Below are 11,420 nucleotides of genomic sequence, written 5' to 3' on the forward strand. Positions count from 1 at the left end.
CCCTGCGTTCTCGAAGTGACTTTCGCAGTTGTGTTGTTCGCGGTGGCACGCTCCGCAGTGTTGGTGGGGGTGGTATTTGAGGTGGAATTTAAAATAGTTTTTCTGTACTTGTCCTTAATAAAGGATTGATGTGTTGGGAAACTAGCTTTATTCCACTGAGGTTCAAGTGGAAGCCTTCCCAAGCTATGTGTTCGTGTGGTGCTTCGTGTATTTCTGCGTGGTGCATGGTGTCAACATTCTTATGGACGTGTTCTAAGTTGAAAATTAATGAGTTGAGCTTGTTAATCTCCTCATTGTGCTTCATGGGTGCATTAGTTTGGTAGATTAGTGGGCGGTGTTTGTTATGTAAGCGGGGAGCGACCGTCGTTATGGTTATATGTGTGTTTGGGCGAGCGGCTTGAATGGTTCTTATTACGTCGCTCATGGACTCTATCGTGTCCGCGGCACTTTGTGTTCTTAGGTTGTTTGCGCCTACATTGATAATAAATTGTGTGGTGTCAACTGACGTATCACAAACTTATCCCTGTTTACAAACTTTATACCACAGTGTACTACTCCATCTGGCAGCCCCTTTCTTGTTTTTGGATTTCTATGCCAGCTGACGATGACGGAACAGGGTAAGTGGCCCTTGTTATCCTTTGCACATGTAGCAGTCCTTGGAGACACTCAGTACAGATACCTGACGGAACATTTTCCACCAGGCCCACAAGCGCCATACATAAGACACCTCAGCGGGGCACAAACATCAGATATTCTACCGCTAGTTTGTGATACGCCAGAAAACTTACCAAAAAACATGTGAGCTATACCTCCCATCTGAAAACCTACACAATCTGCACAGAGAAAAATATAATTCCTAAAGGTCTAACACTCAAGGCTGTACCAGCTCTAGGAACACTCCCACCACAGCATCGTGGAAACTGGCAAACAACATTACATTATGCCTCACTTTCACTTTTGAATATCCTCAAAGAACACTGCGAAGAGCAAATCGAAACTTTTAGCCACAGACTTCGGAACATAACCCTGACACCAGATGAGAAGAGAGATTTAGAACATTACGAAGAATAACAATCTAGAAAATTGGTTCAACAACAAAGGAAAAAAGCAAATTTTAATCAAAAAACCACCTTGCAGCCAAACAGCCACCACACGCAGACAAGAAGGACCTCGAGTTTAGAAGTACTGGACAGGAAGGAAACTTCCACAGAACTAAACCGCTCCAATGTTATAGACATTTCAAAAACATTAAGTCCAAATGAAATAGACGTACTCAGCAAGGGCCTAAGCTTTTGCCCCGCGAACAGCACAATAAATGAATTCGAGCTTCACAAGGACCTCTCAGAATTCTCCCGACGAATGCGTATCCGACACTTTTTTGCAGACACACCAGACACCGGGACGACACCACTTAGAGCCCAATCCACTTGGACTCCCGAACCAGAACAAGCCATAGAACTTGACATATACCTTAAAACTGTCACTAAAGAACTTATAAGCCAATCCAAGACATCTAAGCGACCTAAAAACATAACTGCGTCGGAGAGTCATATCATTTCAAATCTGAGTTGCTGGAATGACATTGTTATTAAGGACGCAGATGAGGGTGGAAGTATAGTTATTTGGCCAATAGAAAAATACAAGCACGAGGCTTACAGACAACTAAACAATCCAGAGCATTACCGCAAACAAGATAACGATCCGACATTGTCCTACACAGTGACAATTACCAACAAGCTGAAATCACTTTTGGCTGATGAATTGATAACATCGTCAGAATACAAATTTCTTAAACCAAGCAACAAAACTGCCAGGTATTTACCTCCTTCCGAAAATTCATAAAATTCTATCCGCTGAACCATACACTGCTATTATCCCAGGCCGTCCGATAGTATCAAACAACAACACCCCGACAGAGAGAAACTCCACATTCCTTAACCACTACCTTGGTGACTTGCCAAAAGCACTTTCGTCATTTGTACAAGATACGCCCCACCTGCTGAGAATTACAGAGCACATTAATACTAAAGGCACACTACCCCACAACACAATTCTCGCAACACTAGGCGTCACGGCGCTGTACACCAACATTCCAATCCCTGATGGTTTATCTTCGATAAAACAAACGCTGTCTAAACACGAGGCACAACACTCTACTGAAGTCTACTTGTCTCTCCTTGAATTAGTTCTAATTTGAAGAGAGTTACTACCTACAGATACATGGTACAAGCATGGGTACGCCTTTTGCACCAACCTACGCGAACATATTATGGGGATTCTAGAAAGAGATTTCCTATCGCGCTACACTACCAAGCCCCCCACATACCTACGATACATAGACGACATACTCATAATCTGGGGACATGGTCAAGACAGTCTAGATAAATATGTAGCGTTTCTAAATTCTGTTCACCTAACAATAAAATTCACATCAGAATCCTCAACTGAGCGCATAAACTTTCTGGACACAACAATATACATTGACAATGGTGAGCTAAATACAACGCTGTATAGGAAACCTTTCGACAAACAACAGTACCTAGAATATACTAGCCACCATCCCAGACATTGCAAACAAGGCATCTTTAAAGGCCAAGCCACACGACTACGTCGCATTTGCGTTGAAAACCAAGACTACATAGATAGACTCGATCACCTTAAAGAAACGCTATCAAACAGGAACCACCCAAGCAGTGACCTTCAAACAGCTTACATTGCTGCAACCAAACTTGATCGAACCGAGGTTCTCAAGCCCTGCCCGAGGATCACAAGAACAACAGCGCCTCTTCTTACTACTAAATTCGCGAACGCACTCCCAAACGTGAATAACATAAGTAAATACTACCCAATTCTCACCAGCAACCAGAAACTTAAGAAGATTTCTCCCGACCCTCCCAGAGTAGCCTACAGACGCAACACTAACTTTAAAGATGTTCTTGTGCACGCCAAACTACAGAAAAAGAGGAAGTTGGGAACTAATCCCTGTGGCCGCCCCAGGTGCTCTACATGCAAACACATTAAATCTACTACTACAGTAAAAAGTACAGCGTCGGATTACACACACAAGGTAACTTCGGCTTTCACCTGCACATCAAGCAACGTAGTCTACTGTCTAGAATGCGCCGCTTGTAGCAAACAATACATAGGTGAGACTGGGCAACAAATTAATACAAGACTCAATGGTCACCGCGCGCACACAAAACACAATTTACCCAAAGCAGTAGCCAGCCACTTCAATGAACATGGTCATATATTTGACAAAGCAAGGCTCTATATACTACAAACAAATCTCCGTTCCCCTCGCGAAAGGAAGTATACGGAATCATACCTCATACACAAGTTTAATTGCCTACACCCGACAGGAATTAATTTGGCACGCGGCAACTTAGAATCTTTAAAAGCGATAACTTAAATCTGAAACTCTCATATCATCAACGAAGACACAAAATTCATTAGGCCACCAGCTAACTTTAATTCTTAACCTCACCTACTCTTCCATTTCGAAGAGGAAAAAAAAAATTTTTTTTTCCTGCCTACTACTCAACTTAGTGTACTCTTTGATGTTTTTACGTCCAAACCAACTGTACAACCCCCTTCTTCCATGTACGCTTGCCCCCGCCCGCTTCTGCGCGCGTCACCCTCCTGTTTGTTATTCCGGTTTCGGTCCCCCTTCCCCCTCTCCCTTCCCTCTCCCCCCCTTTTTCTTAAATCTATTTTTTTTATACCCCCTCATCAAAACATTCCGAAGTCAATATGCCTTTTTCGGCGCCTCAACCCTGAGTATCGCCATTTCTGCATGCCGCCGTAACGACACCTACGATGAGCGACTGGGGCAGCGCCCCTTGAAAGACCATGCCGCTGCCTTTCAGTCACCCCATACATTGCACCGTAGACTCCTCGTCGCCATCTTAACTATTTGAAAATTACTCGACGTATTGCTGCTATGCTACTCAAGTCACGTTCAACTCATGGTCTTTTTTTTTTGTGTGTGTGTGTGTGTGTGTTTTTCCTTTTTTTTGTCTTTTGTGTTACTCGCGCTCTGACAGCTTGACCGGCCGTTCTAATGCCTCAAAAACATGCCGCCAACGACTCCCCCTGAATACCTCCTAACCCTTCGCATCCCCATGACGCTCCCAAGCCCCCGTATTTCTAAAAAAATTTCATTTTTCTCTTTCTTTTTCTTTCACTCTCCCCCCCTTTTTTTCGTCTGTCTTGGTGCCGCCCTGGCTTCCCCCACCCCCTTTTTCTTCTTTTTTTCTGTTTCTATTTCTTTTCTTTTCTCCCCGCGTGCCCACATTCACGTTCTGGTCGCCTCGTCTTGGGAATGAAGCTCACAGACGTCGGACGACAGCGCTTGTTTCTTCTGGTAATCTCTCTCTTTAAAACCAGCCGCCAGCGACAACGCTCGCACGTGACGTCACTGCACTAACCCTAACACGCCGAGGATGACGAGGCCGCCTTTGACGAAGATAGGTCCTCCTATCGAAACGTTGGCCAGCCTTTCTGAGGCACCTTATCCCTGTTTACAAACTTTATACCACAGTGTGCTACTCCATCTGGCAGCCCCTTTCTTGATGTATGGGGTTTTGTGGCGCAAGGGCCAGGTATGGCCAAAGAGCGCCATGTCTGTGCTAATGATTTGCGGTGTAATTATGATTACTATGAAGTTCGTGTGAGGTGGCTGTAAAGAGGCCTTAAAATATACGCTCTAAAGTGCGTAAAATCTGTATGATAAAATTATGGCGATGACGTGTGACTTGTACTATGAACATTTAGATGCATTTAAAAGGAATGATACGATAGATAAAATATATGTGATTGTGAAAAATTCAGGAGCACTACTGCCTCCTTAGAGCCCTTGAAACACAAGGGCCTGGAGGCATGTGCTATGCAAAACGATTATCGCAGTGGCATCCTCTCAAGAGAGGAGGCGCTGCGAATTCATGGGACTAATAACATGTAAGACCACATCTTTAAGATAACCTAGCACTGTGTCTGTATTAAAAAGCGGTTCTGGACCAAGAAGCATTTCAGGATGAAGAGGAATGTGCTGTCGGTATGCTAATGAAAAATGTCTTTTTCTCTCAGATTCGGCTTCCCGACTCTCCAGGAGGACGTGGAGTACGGTCAGCCTCTCCCCGCATCTACCACAGGTTGGAGACTCACTTCCGGTGAGTAGAAAATTATGGGTGCCGAACGTGTGTCCTATTCTGAGACGACAGAATAGGACATCTGTTCGGCGCGATTTTGTAGTAGACGGCCAAAATCCTAACTGTGGTTTTATCAGGTGGAGCTTATTATCCGTTTCCGCATCCCACATGTGTTGCCAGTGATCGCGCAGCCTCCTTCGCAAGAAAGGCCTCAGATCTGTGACAGGCACCGCAGAGGTAGGGTTAACAGCTTGCAATGTGATTGACGTGGTCATCTCGTCCGCCAGAACGTTACCTTCAATTCCCCTATGGCCAGGGACCCAGCATATTATGATATTCTGGTTAGATGTGTACGCTTTGCACAAGACCGAATATAGTTCATTAAATACGGGATTTTTATGTTTGCTGAGTGACATTAAGGCCTTCACGACGCTGAGAGAGTCTGTATAGATCGCTGCTTTTGGAAGTTTCGATTTTCTTATGTGCTTTACAGCAGAGAGTAGTGCGTAGGCCTCGGCCGTAAAGATACTTGTTTCCGGATGCAGTACATCGGATTCCGAAAACAATGGGCCGACGGCTGCATAGGATACCCCGGCATTTGACTTGGAAGCGTCTGTGTAGAACTCTGCGCAGGAGTGCTTGTGCTGGAGTTCTAGGAAATTCATTCGGATTTCAGCCTCAGGAGCGTGCTTTGTAACTTTTATAAAGGATATGTCACATTGTATCACCTGCCATTCCCAAGGAGGTAAGAGCTTGGTTAGGTGCATTAAGCGATGCTCGAGGAGCGGGACATGCATTTCATCGCTAAGCTGCTTCACACGCAGCGAGAAAGGCTGTCTTATGGAGGGACGATTGCTGAAATGTGTAGCGCACGTCATATCGGTAACGTTATGAAAACATGGATGTTCAGGATTGGAGCGTACTTTAAGGAAATATGTAAAGCTAATGTATGATCTCTGTAGGTGGAGAGACCATTCATTTGATTCCACATATAGACTTTGTATGGGACTCGCTCTGAAAGCGCCCGTGGCCAGTCGGATTCCCAGATGGTGGACTGGGTCTAGCATCTTTAGCGCGCTCGGGGCGGCAGAGTTATACACAACGGCACCGTAATCCAATCGAGATCGAATTAGGCTCTTGTATAGGTTCATTAAACACTTCCTATCACTACCCCATGTAGTCTGGGATAGAAGTTTCAATAAGTTCATTGTTTTCAGACACTTTTCTTTAAGATGTTTAATGTGTGGGACGAAAGTAAGTTTATTGTCGAGTATAACACCTAGAAATTTGTGCTCTTTGTTTACAGGTATCTGATGTCCACACATTTCCAAGCAAGGATCCGGGACCAGGCCTCTCTTCCTTGTGAACAGCACACAAGAACTCTTTTGAGGATTGATTTTAAAACCATTTTTCTCTGCCCACCCTGACACCTTGTTCAAACCATGCTGTACCTGTCTCTCGCATACTGCGAGGTTACAGGATTTGAAGCCTATTTGAATGTCATCCACATAGACGGAATACAAAATGGCCGGGGGTAAGGAAGCACGAAGCGTTGTCATCTTAACAATAAAAAGTCTGCAACTGAGCACGCCTCCCTGGGGTACACCAGTTTCTTGTGCAAAAGGACGTGACAGCACATTGCCAACTTTCACCCGGAAGGTACGATTGGACAAGTAGCTTTTTATTACGTTGAGCATATTATCATGAATGCCCATTTCCGATAAGTCTCGCAAGATGCCGTATCGCCACGTTGTGTCATACGCCTTTTCCATATCGAGAAATATCGAGAGGAAGAACTGTTTATGTATAAATGCGTCCCGGATATTTGTTTCAATACGTACAAGATGGTCGGTTGTGGAGCGCCCTTCTCGGAAGCCACACTGATAGGGATCAAGCATTTTGTTCTGTTCAAGGAAATGGATCAGTCGCCGATTTATCATTTTTTCAAATACCTTACACATGCAACTTGTGAGGGCTATCGGGTGGTAGCTTGCCACTGATGAAGGATCTTTGCCTTGTTTTAGAACAGGGATCACAATGGCTTCTTTCCATGCGGTCGGAAGGTACCCTGCGTCCCAGATAGTGTTGAAAAGTGTAAGTAGTGTCACTTGCGTGTCATTGTGTAAGTTTTTCAGCATTTCGTACATGATTCTATCAGATCCTGGTGCGGAGCTCTTGCATGCACTCAAGGCAGCTCTCAATTCGGCAATACTGAAAGGACGGTTGTAAGGCTCATTCTCTCGGCTTTTTCTTGTTAAAGGCTTACGTTCTTCTATTTTTTTATATATGAGAAAAGATTGCGAATAATTGTTTGAACTTGACACGCTCCGAAAGTGCTCCGCAAGTGAGTCTGCCTGATCTTGCAGTGTATCGCCTTGTGTATTTACCAGGGGGAGTGAATATGTTTGTCGCCCTCTAATTCTATTTACCCTGTTCCAGACTTTGGCCTCGTCTGTAAACGAGTTAATGCTCGATAAATACTTCTGCCAGCTTTCTCTTCTGGCCAGTCGGCGGGTTCTCCTGCCTTGGGATTTTACTTGCTTAAAGTTGACTAGATTCTCTGCAGTGGGAGAAGCGCGCAGCAACCCCCACGCTTTGTTTTGTTTCTTACGAGCGATCCTGCAGTCTTCGTTCCACCACGGGACCCGCCGTTTACATGCCAAGCCATGTGCTTCTGATATGCATTTAGATGCCATGTCTATAATGAAGCCTGTGAGATACTGCACAGCAGCATCAATTCCTAAACAAGACATGTCATTCTATGAGATATTAGTTAAGTTTCGGAACTTCTCCCAGTCGGCTGTATCGATCCTCCACCTAGGAGCCTGTGGTAGGCATTCTTTTTCTTTATGTGTTTTTAGCAGTATGGGGAAGTGGTCGCTTCCTTAAGGATTCTTGGTGACCTCCCATACGAGTTCAGACAGCATACAAGGGGAAACTAGGCTGAGGTCAATTGAAGAAAATGTTCTGTTTGCGAGAGAATAATATGTGGGTGTCTTCTTATTCAGCAGACACGCACCGGACGAAAAAAGGAACTGTTCAACGAGGCGACCTCGCGCATCGATACGAGAGTCTCCCCACAGGCTGCTGTGCGCATTGAAATCCCCAAGCACAACGTAAGGTTCTGGCAATTCGTCTATGAAGGACTGAAATTCATGTTTAGTTAATTTCTAATGGGGGGGTATGTAGAGCGAGCAGACAGTGATAAGTTTGTTGAGGAGAACAGCACGAACCGCCACTGCCTCAAGGGGCGTTTGTAGCTGCAAACGTTGACACGATATGCCTTTCTGAATAACAATGGCAACACCGCCCGATGATGCGAGAGCATCATCGCGATCTCTGCGAAACCTAACATACTGTAGCAGGAAATTTGTGTGTTTAGATTTTAAGTGTGTTTCCTGTAGACACAGCACTTTTGGATTGTGTTTGTGGATGAGTTCCTGCACGTCAGCAAGGTTTCTAAGAAGGCCTCTGACGTTCCATTGAATTATTTGTGTATCCATATTGGAGGTCAATAAGTGCTGTGTGTACAGAAATAGAAGTAGTGATTATGGAAATTACAGAGATTAAATTACAGAGCCCTTTCGAGGCCCTATAACGGGAGTTCTGCCCTTTCTGGAGCGTTCGAGGGAGCCTCGCCGCTTCTTAGGCGCTTGATGCGCCTTGAGGATAGGTGTAGTGTCCATTGCCTCTTGTGAGGCGCCGGACACGTGCTCTTGCGAGCGAGAAGTCACCAGGGAGAGTCCCGCCTTGGAGGGCAAGACCCCTGCGCCCACCAGCCCGGAGGTCGATGGGGCTCCCAGGAGGTTTTGGCTGCGCCGGCTGTTGCCAGCGCTGGATGGGACCTGGGAGGCTGAGGCAGCCTCGGCTGCGCCCACCTTCGGCGTCGATGGTCCCTTCTCCTCGGTTGGCGGAGCAGCGCTAGCTGCAACCGCCGCGGGGGCAGACGGCGTAACTGGCGACTCACTGACGGTGGGTCGGACAGCCGCCGAAAGCCTTTGTGTCGCTGCCCCCTGACGCGTCACATCGGCAAAGCTTTTCTTTGGCAGGTACGAAACTCGCCTGCGTGCCTCTTTGAAAGATATGTTTTCTTTAACCTTGATTGTAACTATTTCTTTTTCTTTTTTCCATGATGGACAGGACCGCGAGTACGCGGCATGTTCCCCACCACAGTTCACGCAGTGGAAAGAGTTCTCACAAGCTTCAGAGGTGTGTTCGTGGGCACTGCATTTCGCACAGGTTTGGCGGCCTCGGCAGCTCTGTGAGCTGTGGCCGAAACGTTGGCATTTGAAGCATCTCAGGGGGTTTGGCACATATGGCCTAACACGAAGCTTGATGTACCCGGCCTCTACAGACTCGGGCAGATTACTTGAGCCGAAAGTCAATATAAGGTGTTTTGTCTTGATTTCTTTGCTGTCACGCCTGATCTTAATTCTTTTAACATTGATAACATTCTGGTCACTGAAGCCCTCCAAGCGTTCATCCTCAGTGAGCTCCAGCAAGTCATCGTCCGAGACAACACCGCGGCTGGTGTTCATCGTACGGTGCGGGGTTGCAATTACTTGGGTTTCCCCAAACGACACTAGTTTTGTCAATTTCTCATATTGTTTCTGATCGCGGAGCTCCAAGAGGAGATCACCGCTTGCCATCCTCGACGCCTTATAACCTGGACCAAAGACTTCAGTCAATGTCTTAGAAACAAGGAATGGTGAGATAGTTCGCACTGGTTTAGCTGGTTTTTCAGAGTGGATCACGTGAAAACGAGGGAAGGATTCTTTTTGCCGACCAAAAAACTGGAATACATCATCGGTGCGCCCTCTTTTCTGAGGGCGATCAGGAAGCGGAGGGAAAGAGGTTGCCACAAAGGGATTGAATTTTCGGCAATAACGCCAGCCACCCACCGGGGAGTCTTACAAGGGGACGCTACAGGGACTGTAAGAACAGGTCCTGCAAACGCCAGCTGTACGTTATCACTATAACCAAATATGAGATAACCTAGGTTGGTTATTCACACAAGGTTAACCCTTGCTGCCTGGAAAATTGGAAGTGAGAGGAAGATAGGAGAAGACAGGAAACATGGAAAGTAAGAAAAATACGAAGGTTGGAGGGAGAGCGAGAGACAGGAAAAGGCAACTACCGATTTCCCCCGGGTGGGTCAGTCCGGGGGTGCCGTCTACGTGAAGCAGAGGCCAAAGAGGTGTGTTGCCTCCGCCGGGGGGCCTTAAAGGTCCTAACACCCGGCATCGGCTCAACCTCCAGGATCCGCCTTTCCCCGGACACGGCTAAGCCGCGCACGGCTACACGCGGGAGGGTCCAAGCCTCGTGTGCTCGGGTACGTGGTGTCGCAACACACCAAACGCCTGCTGACGCAGACGCCCCTGCGGGGAGCCCCTTTCTTGTTTTTAGCACTGGTAATAGGCCCTGATTGTACACGTGCTTTTTCAATGATAATGGTAAGCTTCCAGTCAGGAGCTGAGAATGTCTGCGGTGTGCGATCCGAGCAATGTTTATTCTTCTATGAGTTTTATTCTTATGGCCAGGGTCCCCTGCGCTTAATTGACCTAGGTAAACGTACTCCTTGACCGACACTAGAAGCTGACTGGTGGTCTTGAACTGTTGTTCCCTTGCCCGGCTATTCATCAATATCTTAGTCTTCCGCATATTAATCTTCAACCCCACTCACAATATCTCTGTTAAGGCCCTCAATCATTTGTTGTAATTCGGTTGCATTGTTGCTGAATAGAACAATGTCATCGGCAAACCGAAGGTTGCTGAGATATTCCCCGTTCATCATTACTCCAAATCCTTCCTAGTTTATTAGCTTGAATACTGCTTCTAAGGAGGCAGTGGAGAGCATTGGATAGATTTTGTCTCCCTGGTTACCCATTTTTTCATAGTTATCTTCCTACTTTTCTTGTGTAGAATTAAGGTAGCTGTGGAGCTTCTGTAGATATTTTCCAAGGTACTTACGTAAGCGACCTGTACTCCTTCATTACGTGATGCCTCTGTGACTGTTGGTATCTCTACTGGATGAAATTCGTTTTCGTAATCTATGAAAGCCATATAGAGAGGTTTGTTGTACTCTGCGGATTGCTCGATAACCTGATTAATGAGCTGGATGTGATCCATTACAAATCATCCCTTCCTGAAGCCAGCCTGTTGCAGTGTTGCATTATTCTGTTGGAGATTGTTTTTTAAATATTTTATATAATGCTGGGTGTAAGCTAATGGGCTTATAATTTTTCAATTCTTTAACGTGTCCATTTTTGT

Source organism: Dermacentor variabilis, chromosome 8 (assembly GCF_050947875.1).
Source record: "Dermacentor variabilis isolate Ectoservices chromosome 8, ASM5094787v1, whole genome shotgun sequence".
Lineage (NCBI taxonomy): Eukaryota > Metazoa > Arthropoda > Arachnida > Ixodida > Ixodidae > Dermacentor > Dermacentor variabilis.